This window comes from Pyxicephalus adspersus, chromosome Z (genome assembly GCF_032062135.1).
Source record: "Pyxicephalus adspersus chromosome Z, UCB_Pads_2.0, whole genome shotgun sequence".
In the NCBI taxonomy this organism is placed as follows: domain Eukaryota; kingdom Metazoa; phylum Chordata; class Amphibia; order Anura; family Pyxicephalidae; genus Pyxicephalus; species Pyxicephalus adspersus.
In genome coordinates this window covers 3281286-3303483 of record NC_092871.1, presented here as the reverse complement: position 1 = coordinate 3303483, position 22198 = coordinate 3281286, and the positions used below count along the sequence as shown (strand labels likewise).

General features: G+C 39.7%; 1 protein-coding gene across 1 annotated transcript in view; it reads right to left on the bottom strand.

The window, feature by feature from the left end:
- LOC140344306 (protocadherin-11 X-linked-like) overlaps positions 1 to 22198 on the bottom strand; it is a 748248-nt gene that overhangs the window by 326034 nt on the left and 400016 nt on the right. The gene's annotated exons all lie outside the window — the stretch shown is intronic.

Sequence of the window (22198 nt, the reverse complement as noted above, 5' to 3'; positions counted from 1 at the left end):
CGCTCTCTTCATTCCCCCAATGCCCTACTACTGACTTCCTCACTCAATCTCATCACACGCACGGCTCCAAGACTTTTCTAGAGCTGCCCCGACTCTCTGAAATGGTCTTCTCCTCCTATCTGGCTTTCTTCTACTTTCTGCTCATTTAAAAGAGCCCTCAAAACCCAACACTTCAACCTCACCTACCCGTCTTCTTCTGTCTCCTAAACCCTCACTATTCACCCACCATTCCATATCCCCCTCCTATTGTGTGATACTTCCCCCACCTCCTAGATTGTAAGCTCTTCTGGGCAGGGTCCTCTCCTCCTCACTGTCTGTATCTGTCTGTCATTAATGTACGCTGCATAATATTTTGGCGCTATTTAAATCCTGTTTAATAATATTATTAAAAATAATTCAATGTACATGCATTTCTTCCTGTTTATCATTGCAATCAATGCAGCACTGCAGATCCACTGGCAACGTGCATTGGGATACTATTTGCTACATTTATATGATTTATTTACTATAATACATATATTGTATATACACAATACATATATATATATATATATTTATATACATATAAAATATATACACACACATATATACAATACAACATATATATAATATAGCAAAATAAACAAACATATATATATTATGTAAATCAAGTCAAACAATGAATGCTGCAAACCCAAATCCCTCCGCAGCTGCTCACCAGGCCCAACGCTCAGGATAGTTTGGCAACGGCGGCTCACTTTCCCCTCGTTGGCCACCAGATGTCAGTATTTGCAGAATATTTATTGATGTTAAAACAACGAAGAAAAACTTCGACATTCCTGATCGTATCCATCGTCTGTTATAGATCGGGAGATTTGGTAAAAGATAGATTAACATTATGATTTCAATCGGATGGGCGTAATCATGTGATACGATTAATTTAAAGAAAAAAAAAAAGATCAAAATAATGCAGCAAAAAAAAAAAAAAAAAAAAAAAATTCATTTCAGGTTTGCTGGATCACCCAGATTCTCTCATGATAGTCTACCTTCTCCAGTCCTAATAAATCAGGTGCAATGTATTCAGCTTTGAGTTGCAGCCATGGCTCTGATATATTGATCGATTGATTGTTGATTTCTATATCAAACCCAGATTACCAGGTGAATCATTCCCTTGAGTATAAACGTGGCGAATAAAATCAAATTACAGAGTAAAGCCGTGTATAACATTATTTCTAATGGCTCCTCCTGTTTGCTGGTTTATTGCTGAGAGATTGCACCAACATTTATTATCCTTAAATACAAATATGGATCATCGGGAAGGCGTTTAAACGCAGAAGATATTCCAATCACTCTTTATGTTTCTGCCAATATTACACTCAGGGGTAATGAAGTGTTTCTTTAGGATGGTATTCAATGTTCTCAGCGGGAGATCTGCAGAGCATTGCACTGTACAATCTTTCTGATAGATGTGCTGCGATTATGAACTGCAGATGGTTGCATAAGAGAGATCTATGGAGATCTGCAGAGCATTGCACTGTCCTATCATCCTTCCTTATAGGTGCACTGCAATAATGCACGCAGATCATCAAACCTATGGCGCATATAGAGATCTGCAGAGCATTGCACTGTCTTAGCTTCCTGATAAAAATGCTATGATATTGAACTGCAGACTGTTGCATCAGTGGTGTCTATAAGGATCTGCAGAGCATTGCTCTGTCCTATCATCCTTCCTCATAGGTGCACTGCAATGATGCACTGCAGATGATCACACCTATGGTGCCTATATAGACACAGAGCATTGCTCTTTCCTATCATTCTTCCTTATATGTGTGTTGTGCTATTGAATTGCAGCTGGTTGCTAAAAAGACATCTATGGAGATCTGCAGAGCATTGCTCAGTCCTATTTATCTGATAGATGTGATCAGAGGTGTAGTGGGGCGGGCACATGTGAGCACGCCGTGCTCTTACTTTTTTCGGGACCCCCTGTATAGGATATCTTTGCACTTGTCACCGATAGCCTTCACTATTACCATGAACTCTCTTTTTACGACTATACTCCTGGATGTGATCTGTCTCATCTTATAGATTCAAAGTAATAAACTGCAGATGATCACATCAGTGGCATTTATTGGGATCTGCAGAACATTGCTCAGTTCTAAGGTCCAAATGTAATGTGATAATGAACTGCAGATTGTTGTATCAGTGGCATCTATAGGAATCTGCAGAACATTGCTCTGTCCTATCTTCCTGATAAAAAAATGCTGATATTGAACCGCAGATTGTTGCATCAATGGTGCCTATAGAGATCTGCAGAGCATTACTCCTTCCTTTATATGTTCACTAATATTAAACTGCACATGGTTGCATTAGTGTAGTTTATTGAGATCTGCAGAATTTGTCTCTTCTCCCACTGAACACATGCACGGTAATGTGCAAGCTCTCAGGAGATCTGCAGAACGTTGCACCTTTCTAGCTTCCTGATGTGCTGTGATTGAACTGCAGATGGTTGCGTCAGTCATATTTATAGAGGTCTGCAGAGCATTGCTGTCTTTTCTCCCTCTGAACACATGAACATTGATATTTTCTACAGAAATTTAATTTATTGGCCTCACGAAAAATTTGCAGAACATCGCTCTGCCCCTGCTTTCCTCTGTTAAAAGCACAGAATTATACTATGAATCATAATATTAATAATAATAATAATAATAATATAGTAATCTATTTTTCAGACAAATCATTATTAAACTTTATGTACGGAGATCTGCAGAAAATTTCTCCGTCCCATCTACCTTTTAAATTATGCAATGTATTTAGCAGTAGGGATGAGCGAGCGATTTTTTAAAACTTGATCTCACAGCAAATTCGGCCATTCTTGCTTACTGAAATTGTAAGCGAGAATGGCCGGTGTAAATTCACCGATCAAGCTCAAATTAAAAAAAAAAAAAAGATATGCGGTCTGCGCTGATCAATGAATGTAGCCCTGGCTGCATTCATTGATCAGCTTAGTGTGCGATCCCCGGCACTAGAGTTTAAATGGGTTACAAGTTTCCCTATTTAAAAGCTCTAGTGCTTTCTGATTGGCTGAGGAAAGCTTTCCTCAGCCAATCAGGGAGCACTAGAGGTTTTGAATGGGGAGACTTGTCCCTATCTAATCTCTAGTGCCGGGGATCGCAAACAGGATTCCAAGGGCTGCAAGAATGATTGCAGCTCTGAGAATCCACTGCGATCCCGGGGCACTAGAGGTTTATTAACCTCTAGTGCCCCAGGGATCACAAACAGGAGGATTCTTAGGGAATCCTGTGAATCCCCTGTTATAATTACCTCGATCTTTCAATGGTTTTGCAAAATCGGTTCGTTGAAACTATTGGAAGTAAGGAAGGAAGGAAACTTTCAAGGCATTCTCACTCTTCCTGGGGACAGATGAGGATTCTATCATGTATTGCCTTTAGATATTGAAAATGTATTGAATGGAAATTGCCTGGGAGTCAATACCCCAGGATAATTAAAATACTGATCCAATACTGGAAATCTGCAGAGTATTGAACCATCCCATTCACTTCAGTGGTATAATCTATACAGTAGATAAAATCTGCAGAACATTGCTTTGCCCCAAACACCTACTGATATATTATACTAGTGACATTCTGCAGATGATTGCATCATGGACCTTTTGAAAGTTCTGCAGAGCATTTCTTTGTTTTCTGTCACTTTGCTCTTTTCTATCATCATAGTCCTTGCTCTGAAGGACTACTCCCTGCCAAATATGCTGCTTCTCTCCCCCCTAATCTGAGCTCTGCTACACAAAGTTTGCAATAGGCTGACACCAATTTATATCTGGTAATGAATAGAGAAAAATACAACTGCAGGTGACCCAGCTTCTTCATATCTATGGATTCAGCTATAAACCAGTGAATTGCCATATAAACATTTATCTCGAGGAAGAAGTGGAGACTCCGGCTGTTGTAAGGATACCTGAGTCTTGGTATAAAGAACTTTTCTCAAAGAAAATGACAATTACATCCATGAATAAAGTATTTTCAGGACAAACAATAGACCATGGAATGGGAAGACGAGTGCTCAGTTTGCGAGGTGCACATAAACTCCGCGTCTCATAGACCCCAGAGCAAATCCAGGGCAATCCATCTGGAACAGGTTAACGAGGCCAATCTACGCCCAACTCCCTGGAAATCTATTAAATTTATAGTCTCACCATCTGTGCTAGTCCTTACATAGCTTTATGAATCATCCACATTTATTACTTGTCATTGCTTCAAGGCCACACAACCTAAAAATGTAAGTTTCCCCAACGTAAACTAGTGCACACCACCTGCACCGATGTAAAGGGGGAGCGAAGGTGTGCAAAGGAATTTTAACCTTAGCAATGTACACCGAAATCCCAGGTTTATTTCATACAAAGTAACAATATATACATTGCATGGGCATCGAAAGCCTGTGGGACCTTTAGAGGCAGCGCTATGATCTGGGGTGCCTGTGGGGGCAGCGTTATGATCTGGGGTGCCTGTGGGGGCAGTGCTATGCTCTGGCGTGCCTGTGGGGGCAGTGCTATGATCTGGCGTGCCTTTGGGGGCAGTGCTATGATCTGGCGTGCCTGTGGGGGCAGTGCTATGATCTGGCAGTGCTATGATCTGGCGTGCCTGTGGGGGCAGTGCTATGATCTGGGGTGCCTGTGGGGGCATTAATATGATCTGGGTTGCCTGTGGGGGCATTAATATGATCTGGGTTGCCTGTGGGGGCATTATTATGATCTGGGGTGCTTTTTGGGGCAATGTTATGATCTGTTGTACCTGTTGGGGCATTGTTATGATCTGGGGCGCCTGTGGGGGCAGTGTTATGATCTGGGATGCCAATAAGGGAAGTATTATGATCTGGGGGGTCTTTTGGGACAGTGTTATGATCTTTTGTACCTGTGGGGACATTGTTATGATCTGAGGTGCCTGTGGGGGCAGTGTTTTTATGCAGAGTGCTTGATGGGGCATTTGTTTGATTTGGGGTGCCTGTGGGGTATTGTTATGATCTGAGGTACCTGTAAGGGAAATGGTATAAACTGGGGTACCTGTGATGGCAGTATTCTGGTCTGGGTGCCTGTCGGGGCAGTGTTATATTTTGGGGCACCTGTGGGCATAGTGAAAGCCATAGCACCCCCTAGTGGTCATGTTTCTCCGAGTGTGACATTGGGTACAACACTGCCTTTGCTGACTGACCCAACAGTAGGGCCACAGATCAATTCCAGGTCGGTGAGCTGAACCCATTGTGATATTATTGTTCTGGAACTAGGTATCTGACTCAGAAAGTACAGACCCTCTGCATTTCTCTGCAGCAAGACTGAATAAGAAAATAAATTATTTTAATAAATGCTATTTCTATACTGAGGTGGGATACAAATCCAGCATTTCATCCAGGAACCTTCATTGGAGATATTATGAAGGTATTCAGCAAGCATTGAGAAGTACGCTAAGAGTAGTCACTAGAGATGAGTGAATCTTCTGATCCGATCAGTGATCCGCCATGAAGTGCAGGTACTACACGGAATCTCCAGGCCGGCATCACTGTCACTATCTGAAGCCTTCTGTCTCTCACCTACAGCAATTTCACACTGCTTGCTGACACTAACCATCCATTCATTTATTTCATGTCTGGAGCTGGAGCGTCAGCTGGTTGGAGACGTTCAACCAAAGGAAAAAAAAAAGACTGAGAAAAGGCCAAACTGATCCAGAAGAAAGCAAATGGACTGCAAAAGTGATAAAATATATATATTGTAAACTTATCTGAAATAAGTTTATATAAATATAAATATATATGGTTCTCTAGTTGGCAATTAGGAAGATGGGTGAGGAACAAATATGGGAGACAAGGAGCGTAAAGAGAGGAAAAAGAGTGGAATGAGCTGTAGCAAAGAGAGAAAAGAGGAAAGAACAATGAGTGAGAATGAAAAAGGAGTCCAGAGGTGAAGGGAGAGAAGAAAGCGGAGGAATGGGGAAAATAAAGGACAGTAGAGAAGGAAAGCTGAGGTAAGAAGAGTGCTGGAAAGGAGAAATAGAGAGCAGAAGAAAATAAAGGAATGGAAAGAAAGGAGACATAAGAAGAAGAGACAGGAGAAAGAAAAATTGAAGACAAGGAGATACAAGAGGAGAGTAAAGGAGAGAGTGTAGAGGAAAAGAGATGAGAGGAGAAGAGAGGGAAATAAATGAGGATATGAGAAGAAAGGAGTAATAAGTGAGGAGGAGAGAGGAGAGAGGGTTAGGAGGAATGGGAAATAGAGGAGAGGAGTGGAATATGGGGAATGGAAGATGATTGGAAAGGAAGATGATTGGAAAGGGGAGATAGCAGAAGAAATAGGAAGATAGGACAAACGAAATAATAAGAGATAGATAGATGATAAATAGATTATTGGGAAATTGGATGGATGGATAGATAGGTGGATGGATGAATTATTGGAGAGCGGATGAATGATGAATATAAAGATGGATGAATGATGAATAGAAATGTAGATGGATAAATAGAAAGATGGATCAATTATTAGAGAATGGATGGATAATTTCTAAAATGGAATGGATAAATAAACAGATCTGACCTTATAAAAAAAAAGAAAAAAGTAATTTTCTCTCCTTCAAAGGAAGCTGGAGTGACAGAAAAAGTTCTATTTCATCAACTGCATTTCTCTAATTGTAATTATTTAACAAGTTTTGCACTGCTCGAGTAAAAATGAACATGAAAAACACACCTAATCTATTTTTCATTAGAGATACTTTTAAGCTCTCATTAAATCATATTTTATAAATGTCCAGTATGAATATTTCATTTCTGTCTGATGGGCACGTTTCAAAACACGGTTTTACATCTCTCAGAGTCCACGGCGAACATTCCAGAGTAAGATGGCCCTAATACATTTCCAGAAGGAAGGCAAACACCACCTGATATAAATATACGGTGTTATACATTGTTTTCTTTTTCATATCATATTTCCCTATGGCAGTCCTTGTTCCTCCACCTGACCGCCATGTACAAACCACATTTTACTACATAAAAGAGCAACCAGCTGCAGCTCTTTTCATGTAGTTATTATCTCTTGATATAACTCGGCGGTGGTGCGGGTCTGGATTTGTATTTTACCCAACAAAGCCTGCAAAGAAATTGAACCCTTATGGTGTCCCTAAAACTTGGATGATTTTATGTCAGCTCTCCATAAACAAAGCTTTGCAGAATTTGCTTTCAGCTACCTTTTTAGAAGCATGGAACAAAAGTGAATGTGCAGAAGAGAAGAGGAGATGCTATCCAATGTTATTCACAACAAGTACCCCATCAGTATTGATGCACATGCTCCTTTTTCAGCCGTGGTGGCTAATATTTTTAGCTATACGGGAACATGGAGTGGCAGGGGATCGTTCCTATTACATAACTCTGTATGCAGATAGTTTTTTGTCTGCAAGTGTCAATCAATAAATAAAAGGATAATTAACTGGTACAACCCCCGCCGGGCATATTAGGATTCTCAGTGATGAAAAAATTAAATACTAAGGATGGGGGGTAAGTCGTTTTGGTTAGGGTCATCTAGGATTAGGAGGAGTTGGGTGGTTGCCCTCTAACCATTTTGGGCCAATTTTAGACCAAGTATTTAATGCATGGTGTAAGTTTCAATAGGCCATCCTTAGTAACTTCTACCTTAAGTTTTGTGCACAGTTCCCATGAACTGGCTCGAAGTTAGCCACCATACCTCCGTATGTTTAACTGTTCTTTGAGGCAAGTGCCTACCTACACTTACCTTATATAGCCCTAGGTAAGGTAGCACTAACCTACCTCTGAGCGGTTCCCAACCTACTTTGCCATAGAGTTAAGCACTTTAAGGAAAGCCTCCCTGTGGGAATTCAGGGTAACATTGTTTCTATACAGCTAAAGATACCTGTTGTAGCACTTACTAGGGGTATGTGGCACTAAGTGTGGTTACTAAGGGTTGGGTAGGTAAGTACTTGTTGCTAGTGAGATTTAAGGTTCAGGGGAGATGGGTAATTGCCCTTTAGCTGCCCCAGGGAAATTCAGATGCAATGTTACATAGCTTTAGGATTCACTTGGCACTTTATTATACATAATGACAGCTGGTACATTCGGACCTTCAATAAAGGAGAGTCAAAATTTACACTCTGAATAATTGTCAGGAGCCTTCTCACCTCCATTATTGAGATTTTTTTGTTACATTCATCTGTAAGCTGTTACTGGAAGCAAGAGTTGCCTGTGATAGGGCAGACAATGACATCCGTCACCCTGTCGCATGGAAGGGAGCCAATCAATGCTGGCGTTCCCCCAACAAACACAAAACGAACTCTGCTGTATCAGCAGAATGCTTGACTTAAAGTGAAAAAGAAATCACATCTAAAATTATACCTGTAGTCAATTAGAAGTGGCAATAATAACAGCATGCAGACCTCAGGAATAGTTCAGGTAAGTGATAAAAAGTAATTAAAGAACTCACTCAGATTATATCAATGACATACACCAGTGTTTGCTCACAAGGTTTCGTACAGAGCGGCATAACTAAGTTTCCTGAAAGTTACAGGCAGTTGCTAAGAAAGGCTGATTAAGGTTGTCCACAAAGTCTGAGAAAAAATGTAACAACTTATTGATTTTTGCCTGAGTGGAAGCCAAACTGTTTAATGTCGTATTGATGGGTCCAAGGGGAAGTTCTCTTCAGGATTCTGCAACCTGATAATGGAAAGTACATATCTCAGATGCTGACCAGTCTGTATTCCCACCATTTAATATGACCAGAAACAAGTAGAGGTTAACATGGGCAAGAAACTGGACCCACCTAGATCCCAGGTCTGCTCTTCTGTAGAGGAATTTGATTGGAAGAGTTGGATTCAAGGTTTCATAGAAAAGGAAAATTACACAATTTAAAGCAAAACTCTGGGCAAAAAGCTAAAATATGAAACAATAATGCAAAGCTTTACACAACTCTATGTACAGCACAGGTGACCTGACTTGTCCACATTGCTGTTATGGAATCCAGCTTGGTCACCTCTCTCTGATGAGATCATATCTGTGCTCACTGAGCAGCGGTGAAAATGCCTTGTTAATGTCAGAGAAAAATGGCCAGACTGGTTGGAGCTGAAAAAAAGGCAATTGTAACTCATATAACCACTGGTTACACTTGAGGTTTGTAGAGAAGCATCTCAATGCACAGCATGTCCAACTTTGAAACTCATGATCATTGTACATGGCAAGGGGCCACACGTGTCAGCTAAGAACAGGCCCCGGAAGATATAATTTGCACAGGGTCACCAACACTGGACAAGGCAATAGTGTTGCCTGTTCTCCATTCTCCCCATCTCCATCCAACTCATCACATTTAGAATGTGGTGGAATGGGAGATTCACATCATGTATGTGCAGCTGACAAATCTGGCATCTATGTAATGCCATAATGTCAATATGGACCAAAAAGTTTCCAGCACATCCAGGATCTTTGTCATGAAGGATGTTGGCAGTTCAGAAGGCAAAAAAGGGTCCAACCTGGTACTAGCAAGGTGTACCTAATACAGAGACCAATGAGTGTATTTAATATAAATTCAGAATTCAGCTTTGCTGCAACATGGTGCCATGACCACAAAATGTTAGTGTCTATTATTTTGGAACATCTATCCCCAAAAAACACACACACACAAACATATATATATATATATATATATATATATATATAGACTTTTATTTTATTACATTCTTCCTTAAATCCTTCTTTTTGTGCTTGGCACAGAATCGTGACATTTCCATTGAAGATAGCGACTCTGAGTGGCCTACTTTCTATAAAACATGTATGAGCTGTGCTGTGTCTCCAAGGCCGGCTCTTACATACTGTCTACACTGTATCGTATGAGGAACTCCGACTGCTTCCCTTTAATTAGTGAAGAGCTGCAGCAGATAGTACATCTTACCGTGACATTTCTACCGAATTCCAAAGGTTTGAAAGCATGAAATATATAGGAAGATGTCGCTTCTCATACCTGAGCCGCACTGACATCACTAAAACTTTTATGAGTGTGTAATTGGACATGTGACACAATAGATTCTGTTTAAAGGTTATTTGGCTCATTTTGCTGAGGGTGTTAAGTGGCTCAGAGTGAAGTTTGTGAGGGTAATAGGTAGCAACTGTCCAGTAACAGGGAATTGTGGGAAATGCAGAAGAGGTGGCAGGCATATTGGGCCATCAGTTATGTCCTTCTGTGTGATAGTTGTAACTTAAATAGGCCAGGAACCCATGAAACAGTTATATAGATACCCTAGGTGGTCACCGCGCACCATTGGATTGACTATGTGCAGCAGGTGCTACATCTAGAATGAATTGGGGTGGCTGTGAGCGGTACCAGTACCACTCACTGTCATCTGCTGTTAAATATTCAGATGCTGTCTTTTTACAAACCAGTGCTGTAGTATGAATAGAAGCTGGAAAGGTACCAGCTGTGGGGAGCCACCCAGGATTGCTCAATCCCAAGCGGGTCTGAACCAACCCTAAGGGTTGAGTATTATTGGTATAAGTGTTGGGTTTACCGAGGTTACAATAAATTGCCATAAATTGTCACACCTCTGTTGTTTTTTATTCTAACATATAAGACCCACTTAATCCACCGTTAACCTTTTGTCATCTACCTTTCCTCTAATGCAGGCCCTGTCCTATGCCACCATGTTGGTTTTGGAAGTTTTTCTGATCTTCCCTTTCCTGGTGCACCTCGGCACATGCTCAGATGGGATTTTCCAAAGTAAACCTATGCTTATTAAACTTTACAGACAGCCACTACTGATCAAATTGCAGAAAATGCTAGTTATCTGGCTCTCATGGTGTCACTGACCCTGAACATGTAGCAGGTTGAGAACAGATATAACACTTTGCTCTGACCTCATCTCTAGGATACCCATTCCAGGTTCATAGTAGAAGATGCTGACGTCACATAGTCAGTATGGAAACTAGGAAAGTAGCAATTTCAGATACAGGTAATGACCTCCCCCTATTTTTATCAATATTGGGTTCTTTTGGACCACTTCAGCTTAGCTGTGAGCCAAAAGGGGCATTGTTATTGACCCTGTAGCTGGTGAGAACTCGCATTGGAGGACACAGCAGGCAGTGGATACATTCACCTACATCCACGTAGAACCACCATTAGTGGGGGACAAGGGGTACATTTGTATGGGGCTCAGATCAAAAGATCTTGATTTTTGCATTCCTGGAACTCTTAGACATCGGTCTCAAAAAAGTACTAGTATGGAGCCCAGAAATTTTAGTTGCTGGTCCTGTTTGCTCTCTTGATAGCTGGAAAAGCATGATGGCCCTCTTGATTCACAAATAAGGTTTTACATCATTTTTGGTGCCCCAGTTTTTAAGATGGTGAGTGGGTAACATCTATGAAGAAGGTATGGGTCCTCCACTACCATCTCCAATGATCTGGTGAATGATTTGCAATGAGGTTTCTACCATAGAACAGTTCTGAAAATATAGACAAAGGGATCCCAGGTTCTGATCCAGGTACAGAATCATATAACAAGAGGCAAGCCTAAGGTGGACCTTCTGACTTTATCATGGTTGCCTCCTTCGCTGGATGGGATTTAGCAGTTCAGAGCTTGGATTTAATCATTACTTTGGGATGGTCTTTGACCTTATTTATGTCCCAACATATTTATGTACTAATAGCTAAATTCTGTAGGATACATTTATATGTATATTATGTTTTTCAATCTTTTTAAAGTTGAAAGGGAAATGATAACCTGCATGATCCATCAGCCTCCCGGCAGCGCATTCACCCGCTGGGCGCTAATGATTACGTGCGATAACATGGAGGCAGGAGTAGCCGAGGTGAGATGTGCGTACATGAGGCTAAATGCAATTATTACACAAAAACACAGCATGCACATTAAACGCCAGGCTGCAACTCATCGTTTTCGGAGCCTATATTTAAAATAAAATCGTCCCCATGGCAACGGGTTGATTATTATTCACACTTGCCTCGGATCTGGTCCGCAAGCACACGTCTCGGCCTAAATTTGTGTTTTTTTATTTAAAGTGGACCTCTAGTCACATGCTTGGGTCATGCTAAGGTAACTGGGATGAACAGCTAAAGATCACTGAAATGAATGACACCTTCCATGGGGGAAATGCTGCTCAAGGCTTCTACTAGTCCTGCTCTTAGGCAACCTAGGCAACTAGTCATGTGATATCATTAAAAAAAAAATAGTTTGACCTGTGAACCTCCCCTTTAATAATAATGAGGTCTAATTAGTGTATCTATCTATTAGCGGGTCCACAACTGGGGAAAACATAAGGAAAATGTTGCCATTTCAGACATTCTGCTCATTTGGTATAAAAACTTCTTCAAACTTCAGGGGTGGGAGTGAATCGGAGTCCAATCAGAAATCCTCTCTTTTCATGTTATTCAAAATTGGGCTAAATATTGTTTCAGAACTCAATTAGGATCATCAAAATATTTAAAAAATTGCTTTGCATTTCTGATTTTAGACTCTGTGATGCCATCGGCAGGGTACTATACATAGCTATTTCAATGCATCACGGCACCTATGTCTTTTTTCTGGAACCCCTAGACCTTGATGCAAGAAGTGGAGCACAGTGGAAGCACACATATGGTGTGTATGCCTGACAGGTGGTTCTCAGCCTGGGGGAAAGGGTGTTTCTAGGAAGACTGAATTTACATGAAGACTGGCATATGTGAGGCCAAACCTCTACAAATGGAGACCTGAAATCCAATGAATGGTAGTGTCGAGCTAGGGACAGTCTGGTTGGGAAGAGAAGGGCTAGATGTTGCTGGATGTCCTCCATCCAGGACATGAGGTGGACTCTGACTTGCTACAAATTCTAATGTACATTTGGAGAAACTCACAGTGTGCAATGAAATCAGAAGAAGCAATTTCAGTCCGGGAGAGAAGCCGGTACAACTGTGTAAGACTGAAGGTCAAATTTAAAATACTGATTTCCCTTCTTTTTATCCTGTTTTGTATCTCAGTCCTGTTGATATCTTCCAGCTTCTTTTTGACATTTTCAGCCTCCATAAACTGACTCCGTGGTATGTTGCCTAATAGTTGGTGACAATGGTGGAAGACCTCTCACTACTAGGGAGTATGTGACTGGGTTACAATGAGGATGAGCAACATGGAGGCAATGGTGATCTTATAACTAGAAGCGCTTGAACCAGAACTCATAATAAAAGCTATAAAGTTGAACTCAAACCATTCTTCTAGAGATGATCACAAGCACAAGATCATTAAAAAAGCAATAGGAGCCTCCAATACACCAAATCTATTCTTTAACATCTTAAGCCTTAAAGCGGACCTAAACTCAAATTTTTACTTTACATAAAAGGCTAGCCAACCCTTATATATAAAGTAAAAAATGTTTTGTTCTTTTTAAGAGCAACACCCTTTTTTTTTTTTTTAAAGAAAATGGTTAAAGCACCTCCCCTTTCTGTTTTGATGCCCGCTGATCGAGAGCGCAGAGCTTCCCGGGATACACACGTCACGCATCCACACAGAGGCTCTTGGATGATCCTTCTGAGCATGTCCTGGGCATGAAGACTGCCATATGTGATGGCATGGGCAGAAGGGGCATTTTCCTTCACTGAAGGGAAAGAGATGCCAATCCTATGCATGCGCAATGAGATCGGCACTCTTTTTTTCACCTGTTACACCAGCTATGTCACTCAATATCACGCCTGCACAGTGCAAAATCGGGCGACATACCCAGAAGAAGAGAAGAAAGGCAAAAATGGTGGCACCCGGTGCTTTCTCTCTGCCGGGACAGAGAAGGTTTCCAGGACAGCGCTTGACCCGATCGAGGGAAGGTCCAGCATGATCGAGGGATCTGTGTGATTTTTTTTATTTTTTACTTTAGTTCCGCTTTGATAATTGACTGCAGATTATTGATCTTCACATTTCACACTTCATCCCCTTTGTATTCTTCCCTACAATAGGTGGTTGTCATTCTTCAAATGACATCTAAGTAGTTCTTTATAGCACCAGTAAACTAATCCTCCATTATCAAACTGGCTAGTATGAAAAAACCCATCCTATCTTACACTCAGAAGTACTTCTAATTAAAAAACGCACTGCGCACGATGAAAAGTCGGTAATGAAACCAGAGATGATGTACTTTTCACTGCGAAGCAGTCCCAGGAGAACACCCAATATATCTTTTAGAGCTTTCCTGCAGAATTCATCTTTCCACAAATGTCAACTCATCAAAATTTCCAGTGTTGAATATTCATGCAAAAAAAATTATAGGTTTCCATTGCTCACGCCGCATCGAACCGGCTACCTTGTATGGTCTCCAATGCTTCATTTAAAATGACGACTGTGACAGGTCTTTGGAGACCGGACTCTAATGATGCATTCAGCTAAAATCTCTCTCACCTACATATATATAAATAAATATATTTTTCTTCTTCTTAGGTACCTGGGCTAAACCATGATCGGGACTATTGTTAGAAGGAGCGACTGTCAGCAGATCTCAAATAAAGATTAATAGATTTGGTACTTTATTCCTGTGTCATGCGTAAATCTAAAAGGCGCAATTAAGTAAGGAACCCTAATTACGAAAATCATTAATGAACTAGTAATTGCAATCCGTGCTGCTAACGTTCCTTGTCTGGTGGAGAATTAATCATTGTAAAAAAAAACAAAGAAGGGAAGGAAAATATTTAAATATAGATAGATAATGATAGAGACGGGTCAGATGAATTGGTGCGGAATTAGTTTAATAGTTAAACTGGAGTTTCCTAAGAAATGCGGTCAAATTAGGTTTTCAGTTCATTATATACTGCAAGGGAGGGAAGGAAGTAAAGGTGATTTACAGAGGAGAGAGGGAGGAGGAGATATAGATTTGGGTAGAGGAGACTTGGTGAAGTTGAGTTAGTAAAGTAGGGGGAACAACAGAAAGGGGTGTAGGAGGGAAAAGAGACTTCTTATCTTCTTTTTCCTGGTATCATAATCGGGTCCATTTCACCTCTTAAAGCGGAACTAAAGCCGATCGCAAGGCGTCACCATCTTCCTTTTTTTCTTCTTCTTCCCGGAGACAATCTTTAGCTACTTTTATTGGCCATGCTGGGCTAACTTAGGAGTTCATTCACCCACGGCACATGCAAGGGAAGCCATGATAGCCAGGTTCGCCAGGCAACCAAAGCAGGTGCTGTGCAGCTCAAATTTGTTTCCAGAAACCTGGAGCAATCAGGCAGGTGACAGGTAAGACCCATTGTTGTAGAAGATACATCGCCTGTCTCTTTCTTTAATAATACCCTACCTGAATAGGCATTTGTAAAAGTGTGACTATAGTTGCACAAAAAAAATTAAAGTAGGCAGGATTTTTGTTGCAGAAAAGACAAACAATGTCCATTCTGCAATAAAACATACTTACCTTCCTGTTTGCATGTTACCTGTGCCTGCAGAGCTTACACAGTCCAAAATGCTGGGATATTCTGGAACCCCGGGAACTGCTGGGACTGCATGAACTCCCAAACAAATGTGCCTGCTTATTCAAGATGGCCAAAGATCCAACACCTGGCAAAGAGAAGCATGGCGGCTTAGGGTTGGCACTTTACACCGCATGGTCCCAGGTTCGAATCTTGGCCGGGACACTATCTGCATGCAGTTTGCATATTCCCCCTACATTCCAAAAACATGCAGTTAGCTTAATTGGCTTCCCCCCAAATTGACCTTGATAGTATTTATGACATATGACTATAGTAGGGACATTAGATTGTGAGCTCCTTTGAGGGTCAGCTAGTGACACGACTAAGGACTTTGTAAAATGCATAATGTGTCAACACTATATAAATACTATGTAATAACAAAGATGGCAGTGCCCTTGATAGAGTAAGGACAGGTAAGTTTAAATAAAAAATTGATGTCCAGCAAAGTTACAGAGATTGGCACAAACCACGGAACACCCCATGTGTGCTTATACCGTTATATTGTTTTTACAATACGGCTTTATTCGTTCCCTTATTAGAAAAACCTGTTGCAATAATTGGTCAGGTGTAAGATGTCTACCTACGGTAAGTACATGTCTGTAAAACTACCCAGTCAATAGAATGACAACATTGCTTTTTGATTCATCCCATTATTACAAACGAAAAAATAACAAATCTACTGGCAGGATTAACAGAAACTAAAACTATGTTACAAGTGGACTCAAAAAAATAAAAATAAAAAAAACTGCTTCTATTGACAGACTGCTTTTGTCCAGTTTCTACTCTAATTAAGATGGGTTTTACTTTCTGAGTCGTCTTCACGTGAATTTCCTGTGATGCCCATCTGTGTCAAAACGGACAAGAAACAGACGTCGGTTCCTAATCTGAGTATTGTGTAGAGTGTGCGCCGGAGGCTGCTACTGTATTGTGTTCTCGGGAATAATAAACGACTACAGTGCGTGATAGAGAAGGGGAAGAGAGCAGCGGGGCTGCAATACAGCGCTCAATCAGACAGTTGGGTCACTTAATGTATGAGCCTCGGCAGGCCACATTCATCTTCCCGCCTGTCTAAAAATCCAACAGCTTGTACACAAAATAGACTTCAGTTCCCCAGCAGAAAGAAGAGTGATAAACAAAAATAAAGGAGTTCAACGCAGATTCTGTAAACAGATTCCGGACACTAAACGAACATCTGGAAGTTAAATATGGATTTATTACCAGGAGATCTAATGGGAAAGAATAACAGACAGACGCATAGAGATAGGTCAGCCAATCTTGTCATTCTACTGTTCATTATCATTCTCTTGTCCAATTGGCAGAGACGGACGTGAATCACTGTGGTCTGGATTGGCAATCCATACAGATCTAAAGTTACATTAAAATATCAGAAACAAAAAGTGATGAATTGGCCAATACACTAATTCCGCCATTGCTATAGACCAGTGTTTCTTAATACTCTTACCCAAGAGGAACCTCTGAAATATTCTTCTCTGGGGTCAGCGAGAAGAACGTCACCTACATTTTTGGTCATTGGTTGAACCGAGCCATAAATAATAATTCTAGGTTTACAGATGGCTAAATAAGGACCCTAGGCATCATGCCACTAACTCTGCTATGTGGTGTTGGACCCAAAGCTAGGTGGGCACCATCTGATAAATCCTTAACAGCTCAAGGAACCCCTAGAAATCTTTGGAGGAAACTGATGGTTCAACGGAACCCTGGCTGAGAATTGCTGGTATTGATTGCAGAGATTATCAGGCATTTCTATTCCATTCCTTTAAATTGTGTTCTGAATGACAAGTTTCTATAAAATTAGGCTTAGTTTTGTTTAAAAAATAAATTTTATTTTAATTTTAATGCAAAATTCTTGAAGATGGTATTGCCATCAAGATTGTTAGAGGTCAGCAAAACTTGTAGGAACATCCCAGATGGAGAAAAAATCATTGTTCATTTTTCATTGACATATCATTGTTCTGAGATCTGAGTAGGAAAATCAGCCTAAAGAGTAACCTACCGGCCTTTCCCAAAATTAGCCTAGAGATGTCCTGTCACAGGCTTATATGCAAGTGTGTTGCTACTTACTTGTATCAGGGACAGATTTTTAGGGTTAGTTGCTGTCTGCCTTTTTCCTAATTCTTCCCATCTCTCCTCTTTTTTTTTCTCTTTTTATTTATTGAAAGTTATTGACCATACAAACAAGACACAAAAAGTTTCCTTTGAAGTTAGTGACTGCTCGTGTCCATGTAAAGAGATGTCATGTGAGAACAGAAAAAAAGTCTTCCTCAAACTATTACAAGTTAGGGGAGCACAATTATCTAAAACGTTTTTGGGTGCCATTTATAATCAGACATTTCCAAAAACGTTCCCTAGTGGAGAGTCTTCAGGTCTTTGTGTTTCAATCTCACTAATTGATTCTTCACCAGGAAAAAATTCAGGGAAATTCAGATTCCCTGCTTTACACATAGAGACCATTGTATTCTGTAGCATTCACTAAAAACCTATACTTGAAATAATTTGGAGGGGAGTCCACATGGAGATAAACAGATAGAGAGATTATATTTTTTAACACATATATACCAGTTGGTGAAGTCTGAATACATCACTGTGCAGCCAGATGGTACTGGGGTCCCTATGATTTTGGGTGCCATAGAGGCTGTATATATAGCCTGGACTGTGGTATACAGGTAAAATAGATACAAAATGAAGGGTAAGTAGAAAAAGGATAAAAAGATGAAGTAATTAAGAATGTTATTAACCATTAATAACACAAACATGCAAATGTAGGCCTACTTAGTTTCGTAATTTATCTAGCTTATTGGTAAAGAAAGTAATATAAAGTATGTAAAGAAAACTTATTCTCATGAATTATTGTGTCAGTTTGGACTATACACCCTTGATGGGCTCCCCCTGCTTCCTTCCCACTGCCTTAATATGGCTTCTGTTCATTTCCAAGTCGGTTCCACTTCCATTATCTATATGAGCTTCAGTTTAAAATGTAGTTTTGGATTCTCTTCACCTTGGTTGGATTTCCTAATTCTCCCATTAGGGCCCCACTCCAATTGTCCTATTTCTGAAAGGACTCCCTTACTTTCTCTGGTTTGGCTCCCTTCCCTGATTGGACGTTTTTCCTGGTTAGGCTTCTTTTAGAGTTGGGCTGCCCCCCTTTGTCTTCCCATCCCTGATTGGGGTTCCTTATCTTCTCTGCTTAGGCCCCTTTTCTTGTTGATCTCTCTGCCCTTTTTTATTGGTCTACTTCAACTTCCCTCATTGTGCTTCCTTCTCTCCCTTGGTTGTGTGTAACACACATAAATTCATATCATGTATATTATAAATACACAATATTCCTTACAAACAGCTGGGCTTTACAAGTGCCATTATCGCTACACATCTGCAGATCAAGCAATGGAGGAACATTCACTGCCCTCTCAAGTTTATCGAGTTAAAAATGGAATAAAATAAACAGGAATTCAAACTATCTCACATGCAAATGAGCAAACGTGATGAAGTTGTTTCAAACAAAGCAGCGGGGTTGCATCCGTCTCTCTTGCACATCAATACTTAGCTTTACAAATACTTGTTAGGAGCGCAGGTATTTTTAACACAGTAAAACTTGCAAGCTGGCTGTCATCCTTTTTTTGTTACTTGTTGGCACTCTCATTTGTACCCTTTTTTTGTTATTTTTTATTTACAGCTGAAATTAGCATAACCAGCTGGAACTATGCGGCACCTGTGAAAACTCACAAAAATACCACAAGAATTAAAGAGAACTCATCAGTACAGGAAGATACTATTGGCAGTCTGTTTTCCCATTTTAACTTCACTGCCTAGGTCTTTGCTGACTTGGAACACGTATGTAGCCAGTAAAGTCAGAGTTTCCAGCATGTATGATCCAGGTCAAATTTGAAAATAATTAGCAAGGACTGAATTTTTATTGAGGCTGCTCATAGTGAATTATAACATTTCAAGGGATATTTCACTGAAAAACTACTAGTTTTTTTTATTTCAGCAAATGATTGGATATTCTTTGCAATAATCATCACATTTACTAAGGTAATATTTCACCTTGGTAAATTAAACCAGGCCTATCGTTACAGTTTTAACATTGAATAAAAGGGTGATGATCTCTTTTTTATAATAGAAAAAGTGTTTATTTTTTTATTTGTTTTAATACTTTTTTTATAAATTCTTTGGTCTTCTCCTTTTCTGTGGCAGTAAAGACTGAAGGGGGAAAACTGGCATATGCATTACAGAATCCAGGAGGGCTGTGGGTTGCTCCTTCTGTGCATGTTTCTGTGCATGAAATCAGGCATGCCACATCAGGAACCTTCTATACTCTAAAAAAAAAAAGTCCTGGATCTCACACATGTGCAGTGAGTTTAGCACTTTATTCACATTTGCAGGAAGACACCTCACCTGATCTCATGCCTGGGCAGGGCAAGATCAGGTGACATGACACTGGACTGGGTTGTGAAGGGATCATGGACTTTTTTTCATCGGGAAAAGTAAGCGCTATTTTTTCCTTTAGTAAATTCTTTTAGCGAATCACCCCATTATATTTTAATTTTGAAAAAGTCAAATTGTTATCTGTGATAACATAATGTATCTCTTAAGGATTCCACCCACGAGGCCCCTGGTAGATGATATCTGTCTTAGCAGGACAGTTGAGCCCCATTAACCTGATGCAGCTGATTTATATCATAATAATAACTTAATATCCAGCATCCTATACCCAGACTCTTTGTAAGATTGTATTGCTCGTTGTTCCCCCTATGTAGATTCACCTCCCTGTTTGACCTGAGGGCCATTGTCACCAATAGAGAAAGCACTGGGAAAAGCCTAAAAATGCGAGTTGGCACCAGAACAGGAAAAGGGAAAAAAGTAAAAACTTCCATTGTGGACATCTTTTATAGCAACAATTTGTCCCCTGGTGGCTGGCTGTGGATACCACTTATCACCAACGATAATATTCCTGTTTTATCAACAAACTTTTTTTTACTTACCTTTTCCAATCCGTTCATATTATATCTTCTACTACATAGTATATAATGATGCTTTAATACTATAACCCATTATCCATAAATCCTCTTGGAGGTACATTAGCCTTTCTATACAATAACAGTCTCTAAGAAGATTAGAGAAAACAATTGGAAATAACACAATATTTTAGGACTCCAATTCCACCTTCTTGTCCTTTACAACACCTACTAAACGACTAAAGGAACTAGTTTACTGACCTGCATAAGCAGAATGGTCATAGCAACGCAACCAGTAAAGGTTTAACATTTCTGATATCTTGCATCATGTTGGTTAGATGAAGAGACAAGTTACAAAACTTGTGGGCCTGAAAGCTTTAATAGATCCCCTGATGAAGCCAATTTAGGCGAAACGCGTCAGCATGAGACTTGATATATGACTGTGTTAACCTACACAAGATTGTCAAAACACAATCTCCAGCTGTATGTAAATTACCAGCGTTTCTCGAGATGATATGAAATTATATGCATTTATACAATAGTCCCATGTATTTGTATCATTTGATATTTAGTTAATTGATAAATTAATAAAGTATTTGTTTTTTATCTGTACTTCTTTGTGCCCACAAAAAGCCTCCTTCCTCTATCTCTTTCTTTCTTCTTGCTTCACCATTTAGCTGAACTAGCAACAATTACCCCTTGGATTTCATGTTGAGCATCCCAGGAATGAAGACAAATGGGACAAAGGCGACAGAATATTAAATTGTCCGGATTTTTAACCTTTTTATTCTTTTATTAAATAAAAAAATGGCCATAAGTACACTTTAAGGGGTCCATTTATAAACAGGATTTGTTCAGCAGAAGTGCTTGGAATTTGTTTTGTATGTAAGTAACATTTACATATAAGGTCAGGGGATATTTATGGTGAATAGTACTATTAAACCATACAGTTTTTATCCCCATATGTTGCCTTAGTGTATTGTGCTGCCAACCCTATTGCCAGTAGTTTGGAAGGCATCACAGAGCTTGCAAAGGAACATAGGAATATTTTCTATATGGTAAATCTTGCAATGCCACATGCAAAAAGGAATCCGCTCATCTTTACAAAATAGCCAAGCAATTATGAACCTCTGAAAAAGAATTTACGTCTTTTCTTCTTTCTTTATAGGTCAATATTAAGCACTTCTGTAAAGTGAACAATATAGAAAATGTTCAATATACAGGAATGGAATAAAATGTTCCAGCAAATTATGGGCCATAAAAAAGAAAATTTATATATTGATCCATTCAACAAATTCTACAAAAATTATTAATGATTTCATATAAAAAGGTAAAGACACGTGATAAAATATTTATTTTTACAAATAAGAAAGGTAAAAAGTTGAGAAATGTTTCCTTAAAGCAGCTCTACAAAAAGGCTGGGATCACAAAGCCAGATGTTAGCAGTTTTAGTTTATGTGTACACCAATGTTGTAAGTCTTTTTTTTTTCTTGCTAAATATCTGTAGTAGGGTTGACTAAGTCGTGAAATTATTGATTTTTCCCTGCAAATTTTTGAATTGCTTTTTAAGATTAAAATTTTAAGCAAATTGCATTTTTTATCTTGACTTTTTGTCTCGAACAAATTTTATATTTTGGTAGAGATGGGTGACCCAGTTCATGAAAGGTTGGGCAAACCTTTCTTTCTTTGATGAGGCTTTCTTTGTTTGATGATCCATAAGAGTGTTCATAAATTGGGTGGATGGTCCTCCAATTTGGGTAAAATGTATTTAAAG